The sequence below is a fragment of the Lepisma saccharinum genome, chromosome 19 (genome assembly GCF_977018435.1).
Source record: "Lepisma saccharinum chromosome 19, izLepSacc3.1, whole genome shotgun sequence".
Taxonomy (NCBI): Eukaryota; Metazoa; Arthropoda; class Insecta; order Zygentoma; family Lepismatidae; genus Lepisma; species Lepisma saccharinum.
In genome coordinates, this window is record NC_139247.1 from 35,771,353 (window position 1) to 35,786,033 (window position 14,681).

Here is a 14,681-nt window from a genome sequence, read left to right on the forward strand (position 1 = left end):
ACGTACATAAATTGAACAAGGGCAACAAGTACCTCCTCACCGTCATAGACACGTTTTCGAAATTCGCATGGGCTCTACCTTTGAAGGCGAAAACGGGAACATGCGTCACGGAAGCATTCAAGACAATTTTTCGCGAAAGCGGCGGCAGACAACCACGGTTTCTGCACACGGACAAAGGGAAGGAATTTTACAATGCCGTATTCCAAAAGTTTATTCAGAAACACAACGTTCAACATTACTCGACCTTCAGTGACGTCAAGGCCAGCATCGTGGAAAGATTCAATCGCACTCTGAAATCGCGCATGTGGTCACGCTTCACGCTTCAGGGAAGCTACAAGTGGGTCACTATTCTTCCGGAACTTGTTAACGACTATAATCACACACGGCACGCAACGATAGGCATGAAGCCAGCTGACGTTACCAGGTCTGACGAGCAACGTTTAATTTCTAGCGTTTACTGTCCAAAATACACGCCCACGACAAAAAAGGCTAAATACAAAATTGGAGAACAGGTGAGGGTCAGTAAATTGAAGCGAACGTTCGACAGGGGTTTCACACGAAACTGGAGCACCGAACTTTTTACCGTGGTTCGAGTTCTACCCGGGAACCGTCACACGTATATAATAAAGGACAGTTTCGGTGAAATTTTATTGGGGCGCTTCTATGAAGAGGAACTCTCTAAAACTAAATACCCTGACACGTACCTTATTGAAAAAGTTTTGCGCAAGAGAGGCAACAAACTTTTGGTGAAATGGCTGGGGCTTCCGGAAACAAGTTGGATCGATTCAAACGAAGTGATTCTATGAGTACGTGGAACGTTGTGAAACGTTTACCTAATTCGGAAAGTCAAACGAGAAAAAAAAAGAACGGCGAATTGCTTCCCGACAGCATCCGCTGTCTAATCGTAGGTCCTTCGGGGTGTGGGAAAACGACACTGCTCGTGGACAATTTTCTCCTCGCACCGAATTGGTTAGATTGGAAGAACAGGCACCTGTACGTGTTCTCGAAAAGTTTGGAGCAATCCAAATACCAGCAACTGATGAAACTGTACGATGGTCTGGACATTGCAACGTTCGCCTCGGAAATAAAACCACTTGACGATTGCCGTGAAAATTCAGTCGTTGTGTTCGACGACGCCATCCTGGAAAATCAAAATGAAATTCGCAACTTTTTCACGCAAGGTCGTCACAAAGGAATGGATTGCTTCTACCTAGCTCAAACGTTTTCCAAAATTCCAAAACAGTTAGTACGCGACAATGCTAATTTCATATGTTTGTTTCGTCAAGATCACACCAACCTCAAGCACGCATACGATGACTACGTAGGCGGAGACATGAACTACAATCAATTTTCGGAAGGCTGCTCTTCTTGCTGGAACGCTGACGATTTCGGATTCGTGACGATCGACATGACGAGGAAACCCAACGACGGAAAATACAGAAACAAAATCAACGACTTTCTAAACGTTGCAACGTTGTGAGAAACGACGTATATAAATAACGTCATGAGGAAACGAAAAATTGAAGACGAAAATCTCAAGCTTCGCGATTACCTCGCGAAACGCTTCAAAGGTTGGAAATCCGAGAATCGCGGATTCTACGAAGAGAAGAAACGTCAGGATCAACCTGTGATCGATGCCATCAGCGGTCTAGGTAAAGAAATTAAAAGTGTCACGGAACAAAATAAAAATTTGATTAATGAACTCGTACCGCTCGCAGCTAAAAGTTATGCTGTACCCACGCCCATTTCGAGCATTCCTTCGACACCGTTCGAACTGAAGGATGCACCGGTACGACGTCGAGCCATTGGTAGCACGTCGTCTTCGGATAAAATCGAGTTGGGACCTTTGGCACGAGACTACCTGAGCACGGGGAAGTTCGACAAGGATGAAGTGTTCGGATTGTATCCCAGCATGGAAACCAACGAAGGCGGCGGTGTGGTGTGGAAGATTGGGAAATCGAAGGTGACCTTCGAAGGCAACGACATTAAAGTCAATTTAGGCGACAAGGATAGTTGGACCAGGTATCCGGGTACGGTGGGACTGTGGGAACTCGTCGCCAAAAAGCAGCCGAAAGATTACACCGACGAAGATTACCAAAGTTACAAGGAAATTCTGATCATGACGGATGCCTTGTACCAGAACAACGACGCCTCGCAGAATAGGGTGAAATCGAGCAGCGGCGAGAAGTACAGGAATCTCATCAAACCGATTTGGAACCAGGTCAAAACAGGCAGCGGCGTCAAACGCTACAACACGTTACCCAAAGAATTCGTTTGGGTGGATGATGTGAGGAAACTCGTGGACCGATTGTTGGTGATAGCCGGCGAGGAGAATGCAGGCAACCGTAATTTCTACAACGAGAAGGTTGGCATCGTGGACATGATCAGCACGAAACTTTCCAACTTCATCGTGAACGACGACAAGGGCATAGGTTACCTGATCAAAATCATCAACACGCTGCCTCCTAAATTTTGGAACGTGGCCGAAGGAAAGGGGCTTGTGAACGACATCATCAACAAGTTACCTTTCGAGATGCATTTACCTGGCTACCAGTACTGCGGACCGGGTACCAAACTCGAGAAAAGATTGGAGAGAGGAGACAAGGGTGTGAATCCGTTGGACGCGGCATGCAAAGATCACGACATTGCTTATAACACCACGCAGACGGATCTGGATGCACGTCACGAAGCAGACAGAAAGTTAGAGCACGCAGCTTTCGAAAGATTCGTCAGCAGAGACGCATCGCTGGGTGAACGGGTTGCCGCACTGGGTACCACCATCGCCATGAACACGAAACAAAAATTGGGGTGGGGTATATAAATAACATACCGTAAAAAATAAACATGTCTCGTATAACTGATTTGCCACCCGAGCTACTATCTAAAATATTCAAAAAGATAGTAAACGGAGATGTTAATAAACTTCTAATCATAGCAAGAACAACGTCGGAATTTCGCATCCCTTGTGAAATGGTTCTCAAGAACCATCTTCGGGAGATCAGCGGCCTGAGGTGTGGTGATCTCAACATTCTGCTTTCGGCCGCGGGGGAGAAATTGAACGATAGGTCGGACGAACTGTACGAGGCAAGGCAGGGAAGAAGGCGGTATACTGATGATTGGTACAAGTCTATGCAGGAGACGGAAGATATCACTACGCACATCCTCGCGTTTTCCGAAGCACGAACTTTCTTCCTCTGTTAAAAAAATAATAATATATATACGTGTCAAAAAAACTTGATATATAAATAACACACATCGTAAAAAAAATAATCTTCGGTATATATAAATAACACACATCGTGAAAAAAACAATTAAATTTCTCTAACACACACACTGAAATTTTTCTCTTCTTCGATATGACAACTGAAAAAATGAGTGATCTCCAAGCATTAAAACAAATGCTAAATTTGTCAGTCGAGTATGTAAAAATTCGGGAATTGGAAGTCGACAAATCTTACACGATAACTTCCGGTTCAATCGTTTCTACCCAGTATGGCCCCAAGGTACGCCTGTTGCTCAACGCACAATACAGTTTATTTTTACCAGATCGATATGTTAATATGTTATCGGACGAGAAGCTATCTATTTTAATTGAGAACAAAACTCGAATCGTGTACAAGGGGACAAAGGAACTTTTTGGCAAGAAAACAAAGCACGTAATAGAATTTGTGTAGCGACTGCGGGGCCGTGAAAAAAAATCTTAGAATATTTATATATAAATAACATACCGTAAAAAAACTACACAAGAAAAAATCTCAGAATATATATAAATAACATACCGTGAAAATAACACATAGAGCATCAACATGAAGCCCAAGGGTGTCGTGTACCAGATACCATATTCGAATCTAAAAAATCTAGGTACCCTCGATGGGTTACTCACCAAGAAACAACGCGAGAAGAAACGTTCTTGCTTGTCGAAAGGACATGGAATGAAATTGCTGCTCAGCACACCTCAATTGAAAAGGTTGCAGCGTTCGCGGAAACAGCAAAAGATCGGAGGTTTCATATTCAGCATCCCGGCCATCCTGGCAGCATTGGGGGCCGTTGGAAGTTTGGCCGGCGGAAGTGCCGCCATTGCGAAAACCGTCATCGACTCGAAGAAGAACAAGGCGGAATTGGAAGAACAGAAACGTCACAACCTGGCCATGGAGAAGAAGGGGAAAGGTATAACCAAAAAAACAAAAAAGCAACCTCGATGCTTTGAAGAAATATAAAAAAAAGAAACAGAAGCACTCACCAACCGAGACATTGAATCTCTGATCGAACCGTTACAAATCAAACACTTCAGAGGAGTTTTCATGTCCGACTCGTTACCTTCAAGCGTGAAAAAAAGAGAATGTGGAGTAGTCAACTTGGACGGTCAAGAAAATCCAGGCACGCATTGGATATGTTACCACAATAACGATAATGATAAAGCATTCGTTTTCGATTCTTTCGGAGGTGTTCCACCTACAAATTTAGTTCATTATCTGAAAACAAGCAAAACCTCCATATACTACAACGACGAACGCATTCAAGATTTCGGAGACGTGAACTGCGGTCATCTCTGCCTCTCCGTGCTCGCGTTTCTCTCTAAAATAAATAACCCTACGATCGAGGATTTCCAGAAAGCATTGTGGAACCTCAAACAGCATCACTAGGATGGGCGTGTTCCATCTCACGAGCGAATCTTCAATCTTGAAACTCACGCTGCACGACGACATTGTCTATCCTAAATCCGTGGCTCTGCGTGCATTCTACAGCATGTACCTCATACCTAATGTTACGCAGCACAACAACAAAATTAGCGTCGGAAGCGAACACATCGTCGTCACGCCAGGACAATACAATCTTTCCACTTTGCAAGCTCAGTTACCCAAAGGCACGTACCTTTCTCAAAATTCGGTCACGCACAGAGTGGAAATCCTGTCGGCGACGGAGACCGTGGACCTGGGCACCATAGGAGAACTTTTAGGTTTCGAGAACAACACAAAACTCGAAGCTGGCATCAAGCACGTGGCAACAAACATTCCTAAATTTTTGGCCATAGAGACTCTGAACGTACACTGCAACGTGGCAGAAGGTATGATCACGAAATCCTCGGACGGATTGTTAGGAAGTCACAAGCAGACGGGAATCATAGCCACTTTCAAACCAAGTTCCGAGTTCATGGAACCGATCATCTACACGCCCTCTTCGCCGATCTATTTTCCAGTATGTCGCAACCGCATAGACGACATAGAGTTGGTGGTGACGAACGAGAAAGGAGACGTGGTGGATTTCGCAGGTGCCACTACGACGGCCATCGTGGAGATCAACGTATAATAAATAACCATACATGTAAAATGGAGCAAATCGAAAGTTACGAATTGCAATCTTTCCCTCCCAACCGTCGCACGTTCGCCAATCTGAACGAAGCGAACAGGGAGATCGAATACGACGTGGACGTAGGCGATGGGTTCATTCATCCTCACAGAGCAGACCTCTACCTTCAATTCGACGTGGTGAAGAAAGAAAGCGGAGACGCGTTTCCCGCAGCAGCAAACTTGATACTCGTGGACAACTTCGTGCCTCACCTGTTGTCGCAGGTGGAGGTGAGGAAACACAACACCGTCATCGACAGAATAGATTATCCAGGCATCACGTCGACGGCAGTGGGAACGTTGAAATTATCCAAAACGGACGCAGCGTACTATCAAGCGGGAGGATTCGAAGCCGGGACCAAAATATCGACGAGAAGTCACACGGTGCTCTTTCCCATGCGTCTGCTTCCAGGATTCTTCTCCGATTACAAGGAGATCATGTGGAAGGGAGGACTGAGAGTCACGTTTCGAAGAGCGGCCAACGACAACGACGCACTGATGCGATACGCTACTTTGGGCCCGGACGGCACCACGCCGATAGCCAACACTTTACCCGAAGCAGCGAAATGTGTCATCCAAAGCATGGAATTGAGAATGCCGGTGGTGGAATACGAAACGAACTACGCCCTCAAGTACAAAGCGGAGATCTTGAAAAGTCCGCAGGTACCGATTCACTTTCACGGTTACCAGTGCGTGCAGAAGATGGCGACGGGAAGTCACATGGAATTCGACGTGACGACGCAGTTCAACAACATACAGTTCGACATGCCAGATTTTGTCGTAGTGCTCTTTCAGACCGGGAGGGACAAGAATCAGGAAAAAGATTCCAGCAAGTTCGACGACTGCAAGATCAAGAACGTTTATCTGAAGAACGGACGCAATGAAGTGTTCCCGCGCGAGAATTACAATCTTGACGTGACCAAAAACGATTACCTCAAACTTTACGAAGCGTTTTCGGCTTACAAACGCGTGACCGAGGGAAGTGTGGACATGTACTACACGCCTAGCGAATTCAAAGCACGGAGACCCATGACCGTCATCAACACATCTAAGAGAAAGCAGTTGGTGGTCAACGATCGAACCAACATCAAGGTCGTCTGCGAGTTCCACGATGCCTTGCCCGAGGATACCCTATGCAGTGTCATCCTGATTGCAGAGAAGTCCTTCGCCTACGACGTGAAGAACGAGCGGGTCACAGAGCAGTTTTAACAAGTTTTTATCATCTATTTTCTTGCACAATAAGAAATTTTCTGCACTAGCACAATCAGTTACAATAGCACAATACGAATTTCACTAGTTCAGATCAGTTACAAATGTCAATTTCATTAGTTATCACTTACAATATTTTTTTGCACTATAGCACGAGACAATCAGAAAATTTGCACAAAAAAAATTTGTTGTTGTTTTTACACGTGAAAATTAACAATAAAATTTCTTTTTTATCGTTTCAGATGCTGTCGAAACATCAAAAACACATACACACACACACTAAAAAAATAAGCATGCAACTTTATTTGTAACACACACACATACATTCTCCATCTTCATCAAGAAAATATTATAATAAACATAATCATTTTTATCTATCTCATAATAAAACTCTATATCCAAAAAATATCACAACATCAAATAACACTAGAGTCGTTAGTACACGTTGCATGCATTACGGAGGTCCTCTGTAGGGTTTCATGGAAGTTTGGGGGAAAAAAAAAAACACGTGAAACTCTACAGAGGTGCGGTAATCTATAACCGCAGCCATTAGAAAACTTTTACATTTTTGGTTGGGCACCACGCACCCTGGCGAGGTTATAGGGGCCAGGCATCCTAAAAAACAACAATTATTATTTGTTTGTTTGTTTGTGTTACAATACATAAGCGCGCGCACGTATGTGTGTGGCACATCGTTCCCTCCCCGAGAGAGAGGTTTACGTAGGTCGCAATATATATAAACATTTGGTCCCGGACTTGGAAAATTACGATAAAATACACTCATCTTTCAAAAAATAAGAGGGTAAGAGGAGAGGTTTACGAAGGTCACGATATATATAAACATTTGGCTCCGGACTTGGAAAATTACGATAAGGTGCACTCATTTTTCAAAAATGAGAAGATGAGAAGATGAGAGGAGAGGTTTACGTAGGTCGCAATATATAAACATTTGGTCCCGGACTTGGAAAATTACGATAAAATACACTCATCTTTCAAAAATAAGAGAATAAGAGAATAAGAAAATGAGAAGATGAGAGCGCGCGCGTGTGTATATGCCACATCCTTCCCCCCGAGAGAGAGGTTTACGAAGATCACCATATATAAACATTTGGCCCCGTTGATTCCAGCACTCCAACTTCATCTCTAATGTTGACGACAATATTCTAAAAGTAGAGAGAATGAGAGAATGAGAGAATAAGAGGATGAGAGAATAAGAGGATGAGAAGAGAGGTTTACGAAGATCACGATATATAAACATTTGGCTCCGGACTTGGAAAATTACGATAAGGTGCACTCATCCTTCAAAAAATAAGAGAATGAGAGAATGAGAGAATAAGAAAAGAGGTTTACGTAGGTCATGATATATAAACATTTGGTCCCAGACTTGGAAAATTACGATAAGATGCACTCATCTTTCAAAAAATAAGAAAATAAGAAAATAAAAAAATAAGAGAATAAGAGAAAGATGGGAGGATGAGAGGAGGATGAGAGGAAGATGAGAGAATAAAAAGAGAATGAGAAAGATGAGAGGATGAGGGGATGAGAGCTCATCTTTCACTCATCACTGCCTTTTTGCCCCCGTGAAACGTCGTCAGCATAATAAATGAGGCGCGGAACAGGGAGAGAAAGTGAGTTTTTCAACTTTTTGTGGTCGTTTGGTCAAGAAATCAGAGTTGGGGTGGGAGTCACAAATTTACTCTACTGCAAGGTTAGTATTACGAGAGCGTAAAAACATGTGCTTTCATTCAACTTCGAAAAATAAGAATAAATGTGTGCATACAGAACACATATGCTTTCTTTTCACAGTTGTAAAATCATATAAATTGTACATGAAGTAAGTTACGGGAAGGCTCTCTCTTTTATGTCTGTGTATATGTTGTACAATTAGGTACAAGTATTGTACAATTAGGTACAAATTGTTGTACAATTATTTTCCCCAGTTGTCCAGTTGGAGTTGGGGGCATAACACTGGTACTATTTGTATCACAGTGCTTACTCATGTATTTTGTTTAATATTTTATTTCAAATTCACTGTCAGAAACTAGTGTTGCCAGTTCCTGGATGTAGGTTTACCTACTCTGTTGGTTGTCACTGTCAAGCTTCCAGTATTCGTACAGCATAAAAAGCTATAACCCCCCTCTCAAAATATATACATTGTATACGCCAAGATGCTCAATAGCCTAGCAACACATCATGAAAAAACATGCCAAGAGAACCCAGTGGGTTAGGTTAGGTTAGGTTAGGTTAGGTTAGGTTAGGTTATGTGTTAGGTTAGGTTAGGTTAGGTTAGGTTAGGTTAGGTTAGGTTAGGTTAGGTTATGTGTTAGGTTAGGTTAGGTTAGGTTAGGTTAGATTAGGTTAGGTTAGGTTAGGTTAGGTTAGGTTGTGTTAGGTTAGGTTAGGTTAGGTTATGTGTTAGGTTAGGTTAGGTTAGGTTAGGTTAGGTTATGTGTTAGGTTAGGTAAGGTTAGGTTAGGTTAGGTTAGGTTAGGTTAGGTTAGGTTAGGTTAGGTTAGGTTAGGTTAGGTTAGGTGAATTTAGGAATGTTGGTTGCTACGTGCTTGATGCCAGCTTCGAGTTTTGGGTGGTTGTTCTCGAAACCTAAAAGTTCTCCCATGGTGCCCAGGTCCACGGTCTCCGTCGCGGATAGGATATACATTGTATACGCCAAGATGCTCAATAGCCTAGCAACACATCATGAAAAAACATGCCAAGAGAACCCAGTGGGTTTATAAGTCAGTGCTGCCAACTCCTATTTGTAGGTTAGCTTAGCCTGTGAAAGATCATATAGTGGAATTTTTGTAGAGTGGGTAGGCAACACCGACGAGCCTTGAATTATCATTTGAGGCTCGTCGGTGTTGCCAATTCCTATTTGTAGGTTAGCTTAGCCAGTAAAAGATCATATAGTGGAATTTTCTTCGGATGGGTTGGCAAAACCCAAGCCTCAAAAAAAAAACATCCAATAGAGTTGGCAAATATAAAAAAAGGACAATAGACCCCCTCATAAAAGGCTACAGTAAAAACCCACAGTGTTGCCAACACTAGCCCCCCCAACAGTGTTGCCAGACATAAAAAATACGTGGACCCCTCAGGTCCTTTGATGAAAATTTACAGTGAAAAAAACCCAGTAGGTTAACAACACTGTCAAAGAATCTACGGCAGTATTGCCAGATGTAAACAGAGGGCAATAGACCCCCCTCATAAAAGGCTACAGTGTTGCCAACTCTGTGCCCTCAAAATATACATCATAAAAGGCTACGACGAGCCTTTGATGAAAATTTACAGTGAAAAAAAAACCCAGTAGGTTAACAACACTGTCAAAAATCTACGGTAGTGTTGCCAGATGTAAACAGAGGTCAATAGACCCCCCTCATAAAAGGCTACAGTGCCCCCCCACAGTGTTGCCAACTCTGCCCTCAAAATATACATCATAAAAGGCTACGACGAGCCTCAAATGATGATTCGAGCCTCAATAGAGGTTTCAGAACCCGGCCACCTGTACTACTTGCACTCTCTCATTCTTGAAGGATGAATGCATCTTATCGTAATTTTCCAACTGTGGGACCAAATGTTTATATATCGTGATCTTTGTAAACCTCTTTCGGGAACAATGTGTCGCACACACACACGCGCGTGCGCGTGCCTGTATTGTGACGCAAGCAAACAAAAAAAAACTTTGCCTGTCATTACAAGAAAAACTTTGACCGTATTCTTAAATAACTAACAAGGACAATGAATCTTTTTGGCTTCCGCAAACAGATCAACATGGAGACTACACCGCCAAATTTCAATAACCTCTTACCTTCCGTATTATCTAAACTCAATGGTTTACTGATTGTTCATCTCAACAGCATTTGGACGAAACTGAATGACGATGTGGGCAAGATGTTTTATGTTTTTAATAACAATTTACATTTCTACGAAATTCCGATCGACGGGAAACTTCAAATCACCGTGAATCCGGAAAACGCAGGCGAAATCAAAATTTCTACCGGCAAGAATATTTTTCGAATCAAGCACGACAAGATGCTTTCTAACATTACGTACGATGTTTCTGCAGGAGATTATCTTTACATGGAACTTCTCGGAGATTACGACAAACTCATTCCTCTTTTTGTAGAATTACGAATCGTCTATCCTATTATAAATAACCGTTAACCAAAAATGCCTAACGACATTTTCGGCAACACCAAGCGTGTAGACCACGCAGAAGAGATTCTCATGTTGGACATTCGAGTTAAGAAGTTGAGGACCGATTTGATTGCTTTGCAGGAGACCTTAAACAAAAGTTTAGAGTCGGAAATCGCTACGCTCCAAACGCAATGTCTCGACCCTATTCTGAAAATCGATTCCGAACTGAAGACGCTGATAAAAAATTATGTCGACGTACCTTCTTACGACAACGTTCAAAATATACAGTTGAGCGTGGATTCGCTTCAAAATGATTTGGCCAAATTACAGCAATTTCAATCGAAAAATGAAGATTTGGAAAAATTGAAACTCGAAATCGAAGAACGAACTTCCGCAATAGAAAAGAATTTCTCTGAACTTCAAACCGTCGTGAACGACATAGATGCAGAACGCTTGCATGTCGTTGTTTCCAAATTACAAGAAGAATTCACCAGCACGTTGGAAGAAATTAAATCCAAGTTGCAGACTTTGGAAGATACAATGACGAACCTACCATCGTCGGACGAACTGCAGGTCATCGGTAAAAGCGTCGCGAACATAAAAATTCAATTGGAGGCCTATCGAGATTTCGAACACATTCAAACCACCATCGCCACGCTTCAGGCGTCCTTGGAATTGATCAACGAAGAAATTAAAAATATTCACGCTGAAGCAAGAGCGTTGACGAGCATTCAAGACACGTTAAGCACGGTTCAGCAGAAGATCGAATATTTAGAAAATTTGAACGTCGAAACTAATCTCGCTCATTTTCATCACGTACTGGACAACATACAGGGTGACTTGGAATCGTTACGGACGAGCGTGCCTTCGAGCGAAGATTTGGAAAAATTGAAAACGGCGGTGACGGCACTATCCGATTCGAACGACATCAAAAGTTCATTGAGCGATCTCGAGAGTAGGGTGGCCAATCTCCCCACCTCCAAAGAATTGCACGCTTTGAAAAGAAACATATCTCGAATGCTGAAACGACTAGAAACGGAAACGGCGAACGTGGAACAGATTCGAGACGAAATTAGTTCGCTGGTGTCGACGCTGCCCACTTCGCAGAGCGTCGCCGACCTTCACACGCAGTTTACAGAGATGCGAAGGATCGTGGACGATCTTACTGAGAAGAGCTCGAAATTGAATCAAGTCGAGAACCTTCAGAACATTGTCGTCAACATCAGAGATCAAGTTGGAGTGCTGGAATCCACGCAGGAATCGACGCTGGCCTCTTTCGGTGCCAAGTTGCAAGAACTCAACGAAAACTACAAGCAGTTGAACGTGGAAGTGAAAATCAAACCGTCGTTTTCTGCCGTAACGGATACCATAGTCGAGCATTTGCTGCCCATCGAAAATAAACTCGGACAAGTTCACAGTAATCTGCTCGGCGTCGACACTAAATTCGCCAAATTGTTCACCTTGCAAGCCATCGAAATCAACAGCGTTCCCAATCAACAGAGAATCTCCACGTTCGTCGAAGGTAACAAACTGTACATGTTGCATCCTTATCATCCGTACTACAAGTTTCTCCTCGATGGCACGATTCAGATAAACGAATTTTCGTACTGGTCTCACGGCAGAAAAGCTAGCGTTCCTACCATGACTTTGATATCGAATCGTGGTGTCCAGAAAGCAGGAAACATTCCTCTGGCACGTTGGAACGAAACGCGCAACATATATGAAATACACGAAGACGAAGATCTTACCGTTTTCGACGTGAGTGCCGGCGATAAGCTGATCATTCAAAACACGAGCGAAGTGCCACCCTCTTTGAATCCCATCACGCTTGTGCTTCTCTTGAAACGTAATCTCTAAAAAAAATGTCTAGGCAAGCCATCGTCGAAGAATTGCATAAACCTGCACGCCGTAACTACGAACGTTTGGCTGTGGTAACCAAGGGCATCGACGACCTCTGGCAAAGCGACCTCGTGGAGATGAGTAGCGGCAATTTGAAAAACGTACATAAATTGAACAAGGGCAACAAGTACCTCCTCACCGTCATAGACACATTTTCGAAATTCGCATGGGCTCTACCTTTGAAGGCGAAAACGGGAACATGCGTCACGGAAGCATTCAAATTAATTTTTCGCGAAAGCGGCGGCAGACAACCACGGTTTCTGCAAACGGACAACGGTAAAGAATTTTACAACGCCGTATTCCAAAAGTTTATTCAAAAACACAAGATTCGACATTATTCGACCTTCAGTCACATCAAAGCCGGCATCGTGGAAAGATTCAATCGAACCTTGAAAACACACATGTGGAAACGATTCACGCTTCGGGGAAATTACAAATGGGTCGACATCCTGCCGGAACTCGTCGACACCTATAATGATACGGTACACAGAACGATAGGCATGAAGCCAGCTGACGTTACCAAGTCTGACGAGCAGCGTTTAATTTCTACAGTTTACTGTCCAAAGTACACACCCACGACAAAAAAAGCTAAATACAAAATTGGAGACCAGGTGAGGATCAGCAAATTCAAACGCACCTTCGAGAAGGGATTCACAAAAAATTGGAGCACGGAACTTTTTACGGTGGTTCGAGTTCTACCCGGAAACCGACACACGTATATAATAAAAGATAGTAGCGGCGAGATTTTGAAAGGAAGATTTTACGAAGAGGAACTCTCTAAAACAAAACACCCCGACACGTACCTCATCGAGAAAGTATTGCGTTGGAAAGGTGACAAACTGTTTGTCAAATGGCTGGGACTTCCGGAAAAGAGTTGGATCGACGCGAACGAAGTGATCTTGTGAGTACGTGGAACGTGGTGAAGCGTCTACCGGATCCGGAAAGTCAAACAAGAAAAAAAAAAGAACGGTAAGTTGCTTCCCGACAGCATCCGCTGTCTGATCGTAGGTCCTTCGGGGTGTGGGAAAACGACACTGCTCGTGGACAATTTTCTCCTCGCACCGAATTGGTTAGATTGGAAGAACAGGCACCTGTACGTGTTCTCGAAAAGTTTGGAGCAATCCAAATACCAGCAACTGATGAAACTGTACGATGGTCTGGACATTGCAACGTTCGCCTCGGAAATAAAACCACTCGACGATTGTCGTGAAAATTCAGTCGTTGTGTTCGACGACGCCATCCTGGAAAATCAAAATGAAATTCGCAACTTTTTCACGCAAGGTCGTCACAAAGGAATGGATTGCTTCAACCTAGCTCAAACGTTTTCCAAAATTCCAAAACAGTTAGTACGCGACAACGCTAATTTCATATGTTTGTTTCGTCAAGATCACACCAACCTCAAGCACGCGTACGATGACTACGTTGGCGGAGACATGAACTACAATCAATTTTCGGAACGCTGCTGCTCTACTTGCTGGAACGGTGACGATTTCGGATTCGCGACGATCGACATGACGAGGAAACCCAACGATGGAAAATACAGAAACAAAATCAACGACTTTCTAAACGTTGCAACGTTGTGAGAAACGATGTGTATAAATAACGTCATGACGAAACGAAAAATCGAAGACGAAAATCTCAAGCTTCGCGATTACCTCGCGAAACGCTTCAGAGGTTGGAAATCCGAGAATCGCGGATTCTACGAAGAGAAGAAACGTCAGGATCAACCCGTGATCGATGCCATCAGCGGTCTAGGTAAAGAAATTAAAAGTGTCACGGAACAAAATAAAAATTTGATCAACGAACTCGTACCGCTCGCAGCTAAAAGTTATGCCGTACCCACGCCCATTTCGAGCATTCCTTCGACGCCGTTGGAACTGAAGGATGCACCGGCACGACGTCGAGCCATAGGCAGCACATCGTCGTCTTCGGATAAGATCGAGTTGGGGCCTTTGGCACGAGACTACCTGAGTACGGGGAAATTCGACAAGGATGAAGTGTTCGGATTGTATCCTAGCATGGAAACCAACGAAGGCGGTGGTGTGGTGTGGAAGATTGGGAAATCGAAGGTGACCTTCGAAGGCAACGACATTAAAG